General features: G+C 44.5%; 1 protein-coding gene across 2 annotated transcripts in view; it reads right to left on the bottom strand.

Annotated features, from left to right (window-relative positions):
- LOC106580355 (membrane-associated phosphatidylinositol transfer protein 2) overlaps nucleotides 1-9,573 on the bottom strand; it is an 85,320-nt gene extending 75,747 nt beyond the window's left edge. For both annotated transcript variants that reach the window (XM_014161300.2, XM_014161302.2), the window contains exon 1: nucleotides 8,985-9,573. The gene's annotated coding sequence lies outside the window, so the exon portion shown is untranslated. The remainder of the gene's footprint in view (nucleotides 1-8,984) is intronic.
- Between the last annotated feature and the right edge of the window lie 6,810 nt (nucleotides 9,574-16,383).

Genomic DNA, 16,383 nt, shown 5'->3' with positions numbered 1-16,383 from the left:
CCTCTCCCCTGGCTGAGGATTGGCAGGCTTGAGCATAAACGCTGTCACAGACAGAGAGAGGTGGGACCGACAGTAAGCAGTCTGGTGTTCGGTCATCGCTAAATCGTATAACACACTAATACCACAGCAGACACCACATGCAGAAGAGGAGGGGGTGAAGCCACAAAACCTTTGGGCAATTCCACAGAATTGTACTGAGACTCAGGTTTTTCATTTAAAATGTATGCCAAACAAAAACCATTGATTTCAAAGTTTAACAAACCATACAACTCCATGCACAAGGACAACTTTTAACAATTCACACTGAACATTTTACAAAACACATTTACTGGAAGAACTGTGCAGATGCAAAGTTTGGTAACAGAATTATGGTAAATTCCAAAAACTCTTAAATATCTGCTCCGAATTAAGATTCAAAGATGTCTGCAGAAGAATGGGGTGTCAGCTTTGAAATGACATCTTGTCTTTGAAAACATCCGTTTTGGTATTGATCTACAGCAGGTATTCCCAAACTGGGGTACGCAATGCCATCGGGGGTACGCCAAATAAAAATGTGATTCACCTTTTATTTATATTTTATGAATCTTTTTAATTATATTTTTTTCTCTTCACATTTTCAAACGGTCCATTTAGATTTTCCAACAGGGCTATACATTTGGGTGTTTTTCCTCGCCTGAGTAGCCTCGTTTCACTGCCAAAAATAAAATTAAACCATCTAGTGTTCAGCGAAATAACAACACAATGTCAAATACAGGTAGCCTAGTCAAATAATTAACATCCAATCACATTAACCGTTACTCTCTCGCGGGAATTCCACTAACGGTCCGTATGTAGCCAAACGTAGCTGCTGCTCATTCAGTTTACTCAAAAATGTATATATGGTTAAAAAAAGTAAGCCCCGCGTCAATAGAGACACATACCAGCTCTACTGGTAGTACTGCTACTACCAGCAGTACTACACCTGCACCTGTCGACAACACAAGTTGTTCTGCTTCCACGAGCACATCAATGCTGGCATCAGTAATTCTACATTTGTTGTTAGCCCAGCTAGCATTGACACTGACAGTTGTGAATCTGATGCAGCAGAAGAGCTACTGCCCCTCACCCGGGAAAGCACCGAACAACAGACAGGGACGCTAGATCATCGAAGAGGCGCAAATATGATGAATATCGATTTGGGGTTCACTTATATTGGGAATAGTGCCTTTCCTCACCCACAGTGTGTTATATGTGCAAAAGTACTATCTCACAACTCGATGAAACCTTGTACTCTTGCACAGACATTTAGAAACAAAACATGCCAATTTGAAAAATAAGCCACGGGAGTTTTTTGAGTGAGAATTAAGACGACTTTCGAGTAGTAAGACATGTATAAAAGCAACAGATACCATTAATAAGAAGGGGTTAAAAGTGTGTTATATGATGAGCTACCAAGTAGACAGGCAAGCCCCATACTATTGTGGAGGACTTAATTCTTCCTGCTACCGCGGATATGGCTGGGACAATGCTGGGGGGAAAAGCCCAAAAAAACTATACAGACAATGCCTTCATCAAACAACACTGTTTCACGACGCATCAGTGACATGGCAGGAGATGTTTTGAAACACTTACTGCTTCGCATACAAGCCAGTGAATTCTATGCGTTACAGCTGGATGAGTCAGACGTGGCGGGCGTGGCACAGCTCCTGGTATATGCCCGTTACGTTTATGAGGGGGTCAATTAAGGAAGACATCCTCTTCTGCAAACCGGGAGAGGATATTTTTAAAGTACTGGACAGCTTTGTGACATCAAATGGACTTTGGTATCTGTACTGATGGCGCAAAAGCCATGCCAGGAAGACATAGTGGAGTGGTAACCCGCGTGCAAGCAGTTGCTCTGTCACACCCTGATCAGTTTCACCTGTCCTTGTTATTGTCTCCACCCCCTCCAGGTGTCGCTTGTTATCCCTGGTGTATTTCTCCCTGTGTTTCCTGTCTCTCTGTGCCAGTTTGTCTTGTATGTTCCAAGTCAAACAGCGTGTTTTTCCCGTGCTCCTGCCTTTTCTATTCTCTTTTACTAGTCCTCACAGTTTTGACCCTTGCCTGTTTTCTGGACTCTGTACCCGCCTGCCTGACCATTCTGCCTGCCCTGACCTCGAGCCTGCCTGCCGCACTGTACCTCCTGGACTCTGAACTGGTTTTGACCTTTTGCCTATCCAAGACCATTCTCTTGCCTACCCTTTTTGGATATAATAAATATCAAAGACTCAAACCATCTGCCTCCCGTGTCTGCATCTGGGTCTCGCCTTGTGCCCTGATATGCTCCCGACGCCACTTGGGTACACTGCAGCATACACCGAGAGGCTCTTGCTGCCAAAGGAATGTCTGACAGCTTGAAAGACGTTTTGGACGCTACAGTGAAAATGGTTAACTTTGTTAAAACAAGCCCCCTTCGTGTATTTTCTGCAATATGCAATGATATGGGCAGCGACCACGTAACGCTTTCACAACATACAGAAGTGTGCTGGTTATCAAGGGGCAAAGTATTGACACGTTTTTTTTAAATTGAGAGACAAGCTTAAAGTTTTCTTTACTGACCATAATTTTCACTTGTCTGACCGCTTGCATGATCACGAGTTTCTCACACAACTGGCCTATCTTGGTGATGTTTTTTCTCGCCTGAATGATCTGAATCGAGGATTACAGGGACTCTCCGCAACTATATTCAATGTGCAGGACAAAATTGAGGCTATGATTAAGAAGTTGGAGCTCTTCTCTGTCTGCATTAACAAGGACAACACACAGGTCTTTCCATCATTGTATGGTTTTTTTGTGTGCAAATGAACTCAAGCTTATCAACAATGTGAAATAGCGAAGCACCTGAGTGAGCTGGGTGCGCAATTACACAGGTACTTTCCCGAAACAGACAACACAAACAACTGGATTCGTTATCCCTCTCATGCCCTGCCTCCAGTCCACTTACCGATATCTGAACAAGAGAGCCTCATGGAAATTGCAACAAGCGGTTCTGTGAAAATTTTATTTAATCAGAAGCCACTGCCAAATTTCTGGATAGGGCTGCGCTCAGAGTATCCTGCCTTGGCAAAACATGCTGTCAAGACACTGATGCCCTTTGCAACGACATACCTATGTGAGAGTGGGTTCTCTCACATAGGTGCATGACAACTAAATACAGGCACAGACAGTGTGTGGAAAATGATTTAAGACAGACTCTCTCCAATACATCCCAACATTGCAGAGTTATATGCATCCTTTCAAGCACACCCTTCCCATTAACCTATGGTGAGTTATTCACAATTTTCAATTAACAAATTAAGTTTTATATGTAAGATGGCTAAATAAAGAGCAAAATTATTGATTATTATTATTTGTTCCCTGGTCCTATAAGAGCTCTTTGTCACTTCCCACGAGCCGGGTTGCGACAAAAACTCACACTCATTCTTATGTTTAATAAATGTAGTGTGTGTGTGACAGGCTTACAATGATGGCAAAAAACGACATTTGAGAGTGCGCTGACCCTGATGCTAGAGGGGGTATGCTTGAAGGGGTACACGGGACTATAAAAAGTTTGGGAATCACTGATCTACCATAAGCAAAGTGGATTTACACCATGTAACACAATTGCAGAATTTTATATTGGGTCCCTGATCTATACAACACAGAAATGCCTAATTATGGATATAAATGTCATTCTCTTCATGGTGATGTATCCTAAATAGGTACACAAGGGTAGAAATATGCAATATCCTCATTTGCATATTTGAGTACTATTCTACACACTGGCTTTCTCCAGGTGCTGAAACCCTCTATTCTCAACCACCGGCTATAAACCAAACACTATAAAAAACATAAACATAGCATACCTATGGCTCTTGTAATTCCTTCGGCCAAGAGCCTCCCATGTGGAGCAGTGGTCTAAACTGTGCCACTAGAGATTCTGGGTTCGAGTCTAGGCTCTGCCGTAGCCGGCCGCGACCAGAGAGACACATGGGGCGGTGCACAATTGGCCAAGCGTAGACCGGGTTAGGGGAGGGTTTGGCCAGCAAGGATGTCCTTGTCTCATCGCGCACTAGTGACTCCTGTGGCGGGCCAGGCGCAATGCACGCTGACACGGTCGCCAGGAGTACGGTGTTTTCTCCGACACATTGGTGCGGATGGTTTCTGGGTTAAGTGGGCATTGTGTCAAGAAGCAGTGTGGCTTGGTTGGGTTGTGTTTCGGAGGACGCACAGCTCCCGAGTCCGTACTGGAGTTGCAGTGATAACGCAAGACAGAAACTACCAATTGGATACCACGATATTGGGGAGAAAAAGGGGTAAAAATTGTGAAACTAAAAAAGAATGAAAAGTACAAATCTTTTTTTTTTTTAATCCTTCGGACAGGTCAGAAGCAGCTGCCAAGGGCTGCTTGAATACAGAGGGGAGATGATGTGTTGTTGTTTGTTTGCGTTTCCATCTTGCTCTGGTATACTGGGGTGATGTCGGCATAATGTTTCAACATATTTGAGGTGTTGGCAGCTCGTTGAGCATGTGCAACCAGGGGGGGGAGACTCTGGACCACCTTTACTCCACACACAGAGACACGTACAAAGCTCTCCCTTGCCCTCCATTTGGCAAATCTGACCATAATTCCATCCTCCTGATTCCTGCTTACAAGTAAAAATTAAAAGCAGGAAGCACCAGTGACTCGGTCAATAAAAAAAGTGGTCAGATGAAGCAGATGCTAAACTACAGGACTGTTTGCTAGCACAGACTGGAATATGTTCCGGGATTCCTCCGATGGCATTGAGGAGTACATCACATCAGTCACTGGCCTCATCAATCAAGTGCATTGATGACGTCGTCCCCACAGTGACTGTACGTACATACCCCAACCAGAAGCCATGGATTACAGGCAACATCCACACTGACCTAAAGGCTAGAGCTGCCGCTTTCAAGGAGCGGGACTTAACCCGGAAGCTTATAAGAATTCCCGCTTTGATCTCCAACGAACCATCAAACAGGCAAAGGGTCAATAAAGGACTAAGATCGAATAAAACTACACCGGCTCCGACCCTCGTCGGATGTGGCAGGGCTTGGAAATTATTACAGACTACAAAGGGAAGCACAGCCAAGAGCTGCCCAGTGACACGAGCCTACCAGACTAAATTACTTATATGCTCGCTTCGAGGCAAATAACATTGAAACATGCATGAGAGCATCAGCTGTTCCAGACAATTGTGTGATCACGCTCTTCGTAGCCGATGTAAGTAAGAGCTTTAAACAGGTCAACATTCACAAGGCCGCAGGGCCAGATTAATTACCAGGATGTGTACTCCGAGCATGCGCTGACCAACTGGCAAGTGTCTTCCCTGACATTTTCAACCTCTCCCTGTCGGAGTCTGTAATACCAACATGTTTCAAGCAGACCACCATAGTGTTCTTGGGCACAGGGACTAAGGTAACCTGCCTAAATGACTACCGATCCGTAGCACTCACGTCCGTAGCCATGAAGTGCTTTGAAAGGCTGGTCATGGCTCACATCAACACCATTATCCCAGAAACCCTAGACCCCTTCCAATTTGCATACCGCCCCAACAGATCCACAGATAATGCAATCTCTATTGCACTCCGCACTGCCCTTTCACACCTGGACAAAAGGGACACCTATGTGAGAATGCTATTCATTGAATACAGCTCAGCGTTCAACACCATAGTGCCCTCAAAGCTCATCACTAAGCTAAGGACCCTGGGACTAAACACCTCCCTCTGCAACTGGATCCTGGACTTCCTGACGGGCCGCCCTCAGGTGGTAAGGGTAGGTAACAACACATTATCCACGCTGATCCTCAACACGGGAGATTATTGTGGACTACAGGAAAAAGAGGACGAAGCACGCCAACATTCACAACGATGAGGCTGCAGTGGAGCAGATTGAGAGCTTCAAGTTCCTTGGCATCCACATCACCAACAAACTAACATGTACCAAGCACACCAAGACAGTCGTGAAGAGGGCAGGACAAAACCTATTCCCCCTCAGGAGACTGAAAAGATTTGGCATGGGTTACACCCCTACAATCAAGTGAGAGTGAGGAGTTTCCCTGGATCAGTGGTATTAGTGGTTATCCTGATGGCTATAATAGATCTTCTTCACCTCAAGTCCTCCTCCCCCTTAAAGCAAAGACTCACCAATGTTCTATGTTATATTGTTTTTGGGCCTCTCTGAGCAATGTTCTATCGATTCCCAGGGTCATTTCATTTTCCATGTGTGTCTGAGCTCTTGCCGTTCACGTTGGGCAGAAATACAGCCGTATAACGCAAAATGCATCACATGATGCAAAACGCATCATACTGGCTGTATTTCTGTATTTTGAAAGTTCTTTATCATGAAAACTACTTGTTTGCTGGCTTGCAAAACATTTTGGGACTGTATCAACAGTGGACTAATGAAACAAATACCAGAAGATAGTTTGAGTGGAATTGTATTTATTTTAAGTATCATCAGACACCACTCCAGGGGTTGGGGAACACAGTCATCTCAGCCTCATGATACAGGAAAACATTTGAGAGAGAGTGAGAAGATACCCAGTGACTAATTTTCCTTTTCACACTTTATGCTGTTATAAATCAGTTTCTCTGATATGTGCTTTGAACAGGGAACGCAAACATAAATCTGCAGCGTATAATGAAGCTGACTATGTGTCAGAACTACCCATACATGCATCTGGGTGTGCACTGGGGAAATAAAGGCAAAGACATGCCACTAATTCAATTCAGACAGCAACAAATGTACATACTATTTATTTCAAGTCTCCTATTGCATTTGGCTTTGTTGTCACTCTCTTTAGGGATACTGAAATAAGTAAAAATGACTGTAAATCAGGATACAAAACAAGTTCCCACAAGCCCAGCATGGAGGATAATTGATCTGTGCAAAGATCCTGTGCACATAACACACATCAACACCTACAGAGTAATCTCAAAATAACAACTTGCCATTTAAGAATCTAGTGCGCCTGTCGTTCATGTTTGAAAGGCAGGAATTTCGCTGTTTACTACATCCTAAAAATAAAAAGCTGTGTCAACAGTTTCCTAACATCTCCTCAAAGTAGCCTATGCACTTTTAATCCCTTTATCTATTTCTGGCAGTAGACGTGTATTATTGATGCCATTGTGTGTGAGGAGGACATCAGTTCTATCAGTGTGTTGATGGTGTATGGCTGGAGTGATGCCATGTTGTCCTTTACACAGGCCTGGAGGGGGAGGCACCACATGTCTTCACAACCTGCTACAGTAGGGGTGTTCAGCTACTTTGTCAACCAAATAATTAAAGAGAAACCTGTGCCTTTTGGCCCAACAATCATACATTTGCAGAAAGAATGTGCATGTTTTCAGTACAGTGCCACTGAGAGAGGGGGCAACCTTGGGTAGTGTGCCGTGATAGTGCGGCCACCCTCCAGAACAGTGGCACTGCGTCAGGGCTGCCCTTCAGTGCAGAACCACCAGCTGGGCAGCAGTGGTCACAGGCCCCTGTCAGCACTGGAGAGTGAGTCACACTGGCCTCAATTACAGTAGACTGGGGAGTGCACCTCATCATGGAAGCCCACAGAACCTGACCAACTGACAGCTGCATTAAGAGACATGGTCAGGAATTCACATATTAAGAGGCATTGATGGACAAACAGCTCACCATTTCTCTTCAGTTTGACAGACAAATAAAGTGGAACAAATGTGTAGGTGATGCTGCAGTCAGAGCTTATTAATTCAAATTATTAAAGACTGACGAGAGACCATTACAAAACCTGGACGAAAAACACAAGATCACTCAAAGAGACTACCATATGTGACTGTTCCAATCAATATCCTTACTACCCTGTTATAACAACAGGCACAGTTCAGTTGCAAACCTTGTTGGAAAATACATCATGTGAAAATGGAAGATGACAAACTATGAACACAGCAACTCAGATGGGCCACTGTGTCAGAAGATAACTGACTAATATTTACAACCTAAAAGACAAAAGGACAACACAAAGGGCAACCTGCAACAGCTCTCAATATTGTAGAGATAAGCATGGGTTGGGCTAAGGTATGCACTTGCATGATGAATCTGTAGCTGCAGATACCTCAAGAAAGGAAAGGTACATACAGTATGTTGCAACATGGTACTCGTGGTTAGAGCGTTGGGCCAGTAACCGAAAGCTGACATGTTAAAAGCTGTCGTTCTGTCCCTGAGCAAGCCAGTTATCCCACTGTTCCCCGGGCGTCTAAGACGTCGATTAAGGCAGCCCCCCCGGGCGTCGAAGACGTCGATTAAGACAGCCCCCCGCACCTCTCTCATTCAGAGGGGTTGGGTTAAATGCGGAAGACACATTTCAGTTGAAGGAATTCAGTTGTATAACTGACTAGGTATCCCCCTTTCCCAATCTTCAGATTTATAACAAGTATGCTACAAGTGACATGCTAAGGCGACGATGTAAAAGTTACCCAAACAGGCTCAATTTTAAATCACTCAATGGCAACAAATAATCCCCAAAAACCAGACATAGGGAACTGTTTTTAGTGTTATAATGCATCTCTTTTCAACAGCATACAATAAATCCAGAGTTGTTGACTTGCTCTCTCCTGCATTAATTGATCTCTTGTATGCTGATAAAGAGATTGTTGATAGTGGTAACAATGTAACAAGTCAGGGGAATCAAGCATGATTCTACTGCATCGTATCATTCACCTACTACTAGACAGACATCTCTGATCGTGAACTATTGAGAGAATAATGAACATTTCATATGCAATTGGATTTTGAATTGCTGCTGTCTATGGAGGAAATTATTGAAATTGTTCCGTGCTTTTCACTGTGACCCAAAGTAAACCCACCATCTTTACACAAGTCAGTTACCTAGCAACATCGCGCATGGTAATCACAAATTGATGGCTCGCAATGTTCAACACATGCATAAAAAGGATGCGCACCCGTACGCTGAAATAGAAAACTGTCTAGGACTCACCAGAAATCAAAGTTAATTAGCCGTTCCCTCTTTTGGTTCCTCTGTGGGATACTCAGCAGACATAGAAAATAAAAAGTGGCATTACATGCCAGCTTGAAATGTTACAATGTAGCCAACAATTAATTTAGTCCGTTTCCTTTCCGTTGTCTTGAGGACGTTGGATAGTTGAACTACTTCATGTAAACAGGAATTAGGGACAGCCTCAGGTCAACATCTTTCTCGAGCTGCATCCGAGTCCTCACATTTCCTTGAACAAATGACTACGTTGGCCCTAAACTGTGTGGTAGTAAACCGATAAAAATCGGGGTCAAGTTATGACAACCGACGGAAAATCCATGTAGGCTACTAAAACGTCATTGTATCCAGTAGTAATTCACACGCGAGTTGCCTTCATCACTTCAGTTACCGCTCAAGCGAAAGAGACGCTCTGGATTCAAACACCGGTAAAATCGAAGTCCGTAAATTCTCTTGAATCAAGAGTATTGCGAAAATATGGTGAAGATACTCGCAATCTTGAGCTTCTGAGGGTTGCCTCTGGTCTTGTTCGCTGTGAACGTGAACCACAACTATGAATTTGCTTCCCTCTCGCGCTCAGGCCAAATGGAATGCGCCACCTGTTGGCCAAATGCTCGTTCAATTCCGCAAACGGAAATGAGTTACCTCTGGTTCGTTCAGCCATTCCTATGGGGAAATTAATGGGGAAAGAATAGGGTTTGGGAAAAACGCCGGAAAATGAAGTCTGAGGTTAACACAGGCTTAGGAGATCCTATGCGTTTTGATATATGAGATAATATCAGTCAGTTAACAGGAGCTTCATGCATTATGAAGCTTTTATGTTCTTTATGTGCTTTTTTAAATTACATAAATGCTTAAAAATTCACAAAAGTGACATTAGCTGATGAAGATTATCTCATAAAAGAACATCTCCTAAACCTGTGTTTACCACAGACCTTATTTTCGGCGTTAATCCAAAAACCCTCCAAAAACACCATTAATTTCCCAATAGGCATTGTACAAAGACCCATGGTGGAGTTACTGCCTACAAAAAGATGCCATTACTATTTCTCTCTATATGATGCATTCTTATGAAAAGATCAAATGATGTCAAGGAAAAATGTAGGTTGTGCATATGACAGTGAAATAAGGCTTTAAATTCAAATAATGTAAAATCTATACAATTGGTATAGAGTACCACAGTATGACTCAAAATACCCATAAAACCTAGAGGACACATAAGGAAATGGTTCCAATTTGTTTTTCCAGCATTCATTTTAGAAACACTTCAAATAAGGGCTGTGTTTTGTGTAGGTTTACCCTGGTGTGATGTTTTGATAACCGTGTAAACCTCTCTAGGACAAGGTGACTTTTATCAATATATTCACCTTTATTTACCCCCCAAAAATGAAATGCTAATTAGCTGCTAATGTAGCTATCATAAAGAACTACAAATGCCATGATGATCTGAATCGAGGCAAAGGTAAGAATCTCTGGATGAACTATCAAATGTTAGCTAAAGTGGTAATTAATAAATAGGCTACATTTCTTTAAATGGACAATTATGTGAACTGTCTTCTGCAAGTTTTAAGTTGACACAATACCCGTTAGCAAAGGTATCTGCTAGAGATGACATGCAGGAGCTTGCAGGGATTTGTAGTTTTGCATGATGTCTACTTTGATGCTAATTAGCATTTTCGAACCTGAGAGTAAATAGAGCCGAATATACTGATAAAAGTCACCTTGTCCGAGAGAGATTTACATGGTTATTAAAACGTCACACCAGGGTTAGTCTACACAAAACACAGCCCTTATTTTAAGTATTTCTAAAATCCCCTATGGGAAAAATGAACGGAGGAAAAACTATTGGTTTGATTGGTATTATGACACCTCCACAGTGGTGCTCTACAGGAAGCACCATGAAAACCCAGCCTACAGTTGATGATGACCATATATCTCTGACTGCATACAGGGTAAGGAAACAAATATCTAATTTTGGAATATGGGTGAACTATCCTTTTAAAATCTGAAAGAAACCATAAAGTAAAGTGAAATATTTGGAAATGTGGTCTCTTTTCCTTTGTCCTTTCCTTATACGCTTAATGTTGTATGCTTTAAAACAAGATGGGGCCTTGCAGTCACATGTTGCATTGTTTATAGCCAGACCTTTATACACTGCTCAAAAAAATAAAGGGAACACTAAAATAACACATCCTAGATCTGAATGAATGAAATAATCGTATTAAATATTTTTTTCTTTACATAGTTGAATGTGCTGACAACAAAATCACACAAAAATAATCAATGGAAATCCAATTTATCAACCCATGGAGGTCTGGATTTGGAGTCACACTCAAAATTAAAGTGGAAAACCACACTACAGGCTGATCCAACTTTGATGTAATGTCCTTAAAACAAGTCAAAATGAGGCTCAGTAGTGTGTGTGGCCTCCACGTGCCTGTATGACCTCCCTATAACGCCTGGGCATGCTCCTGATGAGGTGGCGGATGGTCTCCTGACGGATCTCCTCCCAGACCTGGACTAAAGCATCCGCCAACTCCTGGACAGTCTGTGGTGCAACGTGGCGTTGGTGGATGGAGCGAGACATGATGTTCCAGATGTGCTCAATTGGATTCAGGTCTGGGGAACGGGCGGGCCAGTCCATAGCATCAATGCCTTCCTCTTGCAGGAACTGCTGACACACTCCAGCCACATGAGGTCAAGCATTGTCTTGCATTAGGAGGAACCCAGGGCCAACCGCACCAGCATATGGTCTCACAAGGGGTCCGAGGATCTCATCTCGGTACCTAATGGCAGTCAGGCTACCTCTGGCGAGCACATGGAGGGCTGTGCGGCCCCCCAAAGAAATGCCACCCCACACCATGACTGACCCACCGCCAAACCGGTCATGCTGGAGGATGTTGTAGGCAGCAGAACGTTCTCCACGGCGTCTCCAGACTCTGTCACGTCTGTCACATGTGCTCAGTGTGAACCTGCTTTCATCTGTGAAGAGCACAGGGCGCCAGTGGCGAATTTGCCAATCTTGGTATTCTCTGGCAAATGGCAAACGTCCTGCACGGTGTTGGGCTGTAAGCACAACCCCCACCTGTGGACGTCGGGCCCTCATACCACCCTCATGGAGTCTGTTTCTGATCGTTTGAGCAGACACATGCACATTTGTGGCCTGCTGGAGGTCATTTTGCAGGGCTCTGGCAGTGCTCCTCCTGCTCCTCCTTGCACAAAGGCGGAGGTAGCGGTCCTGCTGCTGGGTTGTTGCCCTCCTACGGCCTCCTCCACGTCTCCTGATGTACTGGCCTGTCTCCTGGTAGCGCCTCCATGCTCAGGACACTACGCTGACAGACACAGCAAACCTTCTTGCCACAGCTCGCATTGATGTGCCATCCTGGATGAGCTGCACTACCTGAGCCACTTGTGTGGGTTGTAGACTCCGTCTCATGCTACCACTAGAGTGAAAGCACCGCCAGCATTCAAAAGTGACCAAAACATCAGCCAGGAAGCATAGGAACTGAGAAGTGGTCTGTGGTCACCACCTGCAGAACCACTCCTTTATTGGGGGTGTCTTGCTAATTGCCTATAATTTCCACCTGTTGTCTATTCCATTTGCACAACAGCATGTGAAATGTATTGTCAATCAGTGTTGCTTCCTAAGTGGACAGTTTGATTTCACAGAAGTGTGATTGACTTGGAGTTACATTGTGTTGTTTAAGTCTTCCCTTTATTTTTTTGAGCAGTCTATGAGCCAGACCCACAGAAACCTTCTCACTTGTGTGACATAATATGGATGCAACAGATAGGAGAATCAAGCTCCTTCTAAACAAAACTGAGAATCACCTGTTCCAATCTTTTGGTGGTGTCAAAAGGAATAGTACTCTATTATCAACCTTAAAATTGCATTGGTCTTAGACACCCTCAGCCCAAGCCACGGCCTGTTCACTCCACTACCATCTAGAAGGCGGAGACAGTACGGGTGCATGAAATCTGGGACCGAAAGACTGAAAAACAGCTTCTATGTCCAGGCCACAAGACTATTAAATAGTCACTACTTGCCGGCCCAGTACCCTGTCCTGAACCTTAGTCACTGTTACTAGCTGGCTATCACCGGTACTCTACCCTGCACCTTAGAGAATTCTGCCCTATCTACATATTCAGCTAACACTGGTCACTTTAATAATGTTTACATACTGTTTCACCCACTTCATATGTGCTGAATATACTGTATTATAGTCAAGGCTCATCCTATATAACTACTGCTCTACACACCACTATATACAATACACAGTGCATTTGGAAAGTATTCAGACCCTTGACTTTTTCCACATTTTTACACGTTTTAGACATTTTTGCAAATGTATTAAAAATAAAAACTGGAAATATCACATTTACATAAGTATTCAGACCCTTTACTCCCTCCTGAATCCTCCCCCCCCCCCCCCCTCCTCCCTCTCTGCGGATGACTTCGTCAACCATTTTGAAAATAAGGTCGACGACATCCGATCCTCGTTTGCTAAGTCAAACGACACCGCTGGTCCTGCTCACACTGCCCTACCCTGTGCTTTGACCTCTTTCTCCCCTCTCTCTCCAGATGAAATCTCGCGTCTTGTGACGGCCGGCCGCCCAACAACCTGCCCGCTTGACCCTATCCCCTCCTCTCTTCTCCAGACCATTTCCGGAGACCTTCTCCCTTACCTCACCTCGCTCATCAACTCATCCTTGACCGCTGGCTACGTCCCTTCTGTCTTCAAGAGAGCGAGAGATGCACCCCTTCTGAAAAAACCTACGCTCGATCCTTCTGATGTCAACAACTACAGACCAGTATCCCTTTTTTCTTTTCTCTCCAAAACTCTTGAACGTGCCGTCCTTGGCCAGCTCTCCTGCTATCTCTCTCAGAATGACCTTCTTGATCCAAATCAGTCAGGTTTCAAGACTAGTCATTCAACTGAGACTGCTCTTCTCTGTGTCACGGAGGCGCTCCGCACTGCTAAAGCTAACTCTCTCTCCTCTGCTCTCATCCTTCTAGACCTATCGGCTGCCTTTGATACTGTGAACCATCAGATCCTCCTCTCCACCCTCTCCCAGTTGGGCATCTCCGGCGCGGCCCACGCTTGGATTGCGTCCTACCTGACAGGTCGCTCCTACCAGGTGGCGTGGCGAGAATCTGTCTCCGCACCACGTGCTCTCACCACTGGTGTCCCCCAGGGCTCTGTTCTAGGCCCTCTCCTATTCTCGCTATACACCAAGTCACTTGGCTCTGTCATATCCTCACATGGTCTCTCCTATCATTGCTATGCAGACGACACACAATTAATCTTCTCCTTTCCCCCTTCTGATAACCAGGTGGCGAATCGCATCTCTGCATGTCTGGGTGACATATCAGTGTGGATGACGGATCACCACCTCAAGCTGAACCTCGGCAAGACGGAGCTGCTCTTCCTCCCGGGGAAGGACTGCCCGTTCCATGATCTTGCCATCACGGTTGACAACTCCCTTGTGTCCTCCTCCCAGAGTGCTAAGAGCCTTGGCGTGACCCTGGACAACACCCTGTCGTTCTCCACTAACATCAAGGCGGTGACCCGATCCTGTAGGTTCATGCTCTACAACATTCGCAGAGTACGACCCTGCCTCACACAGGAAGCGGCGCAGGTCCTAATCCAGGCACTTGTCATCTCCCGTCTGGATTACTGCAACTCGCTGTTGGCTGGGCTCCCTGCCTGTGCCATTAAACCCCTACAACTTATCCAGAACGCCGCAGCCCGTCTGGTGTTCAACCTTCCCAAGTTCTCTCACGTCACCCCGCTCCTCCGCTCTCTCCACTGGCTTCCAGTTGAAGCTCGCATCCGCTACAAGACCATGGTGCTTGCCTACGGAGCTGTGAGGGGAACGGCACCTCCATACCTTCAGGCTCTGATCAGGCCCTACACCCAAACAAGGGCACTGCGTTCATCCACCTCTGGCCTGCTCGCCTCCCTACCTCTGAGGAAGCACAGTTCCCGCTCAGCCCAGTCAAAACTGTTCGCTGCTCTGGCACCCCAATGGTGGAACAAGCTCCCTCACGACGCCAGGACAGCGGAGTCAATCACCACCTTCCGGAGACACCTGAAACCCCACCTCTTTAAGGAATACCTAGGATAGGATAAAGTAATCCTTCTAACCCCCCCCCACACCCTTAAAAGATTTAGATGCATTATTGTAAAGTGGTTGTTCCACTGGATATCATAAGGTGAATGCATCAATTTGTAAGTCGCTCTGGATAAGAGCGTCTGCTAAATGACTTAAATGTAAATGTAACTGTAATGATGCAGCCACCACCATGCTTGAAAATATGAAGAGTGGTACTCAGTGATGTGTTGTGTTGGATATGCCCCAAATGAAACAGTTTTGCTTCCGTCCCTCTCCTCGCCCCTACCTGGGCTTGAACTAGGGACCCTCTGCACACAGACAACAGCCACCCTCGAAGCATCGTTACCCATCGCACCACAAAAGCCACGGCCCCAGAGCAAGGGGAACAACTACTTCAAGGTCTCAGAGCGAGTGACGTCACCAATTGAAACGCTATTAGCGCGCACCACCGCTAACTAGCTAGCCATTTCACATCGGTTACACAAACATAACTTTGTATTCAGGACACAAAGATAATTTCTTTGCCACATTTTTTGCAGTTTTACTTTAGTGCCTTATTGCAAACAGGATGCATGTTTTGGAATGTTTTTGTTCTGTACAGGCTTCCTTCTTTTCACTCTGTCAATTAGGTTAGTATTGTGGAGTAACTACAATGTTGATCCATCCTCAGTTTTCTCCCATCACAGCCATTAACATCTAACTTTTTTAAAGTCACCATTGGCCTCAAGGTGAAATCCCTGAGCGGTTTCCTTCCTCTCCGGCAGCTGAGTTATGAAGGATGCCTGTATCTTTGTAGTGACTGGGTGTATTGATACACCATCCAAAGTGTAATTAATAACTTCACCATGCTCAAAGGGATATTCAATGTTAAACACTATTATTGCACACAGAGTGAGTCCATGCAACTTATGTGACTTGTTAAGCACATTTTTACTCCTGAACTTATTTAGGCTTGCCATAACAAAGGTATTGAATAATTACTGACTCAAGTAATTTAAGCTTTTCTTTTTAAATAATTTGTAAAAATGTTGAATAAAAAAAATCCACTTTGACATTATGGGGTATAAAATCCCAATTAAATTTAAATTCAGGGTGTAAAACAACAAAATGTGGTAATGTCAAGGGGAATACTTTCTGAAGGCACTGATAAATCTACTTCCACAGACCAACATTTGATCGTGAAAAGGTAAAGAAATTGTTGCATATGGAGGGTGTTGTCTGTTTTCCCAATTAGATCCTTTTTACCATTTGATTATGCTCTAGAATA

Source organism: Salmo salar, chromosome ssa20, assembly GCF_905237065.1.
Source record: "Salmo salar chromosome ssa20, Ssal_v3.1, whole genome shotgun sequence".
NCBI lineage: Eukaryota > Metazoa > Chordata > Actinopteri > Salmoniformes > Salmonidae > Salmo > Salmo salar.
The sequence above is the reverse complement of the archived record's forward strand: the minus strand, read 5'-3'. Positions and strand labels throughout refer to the sequence as shown.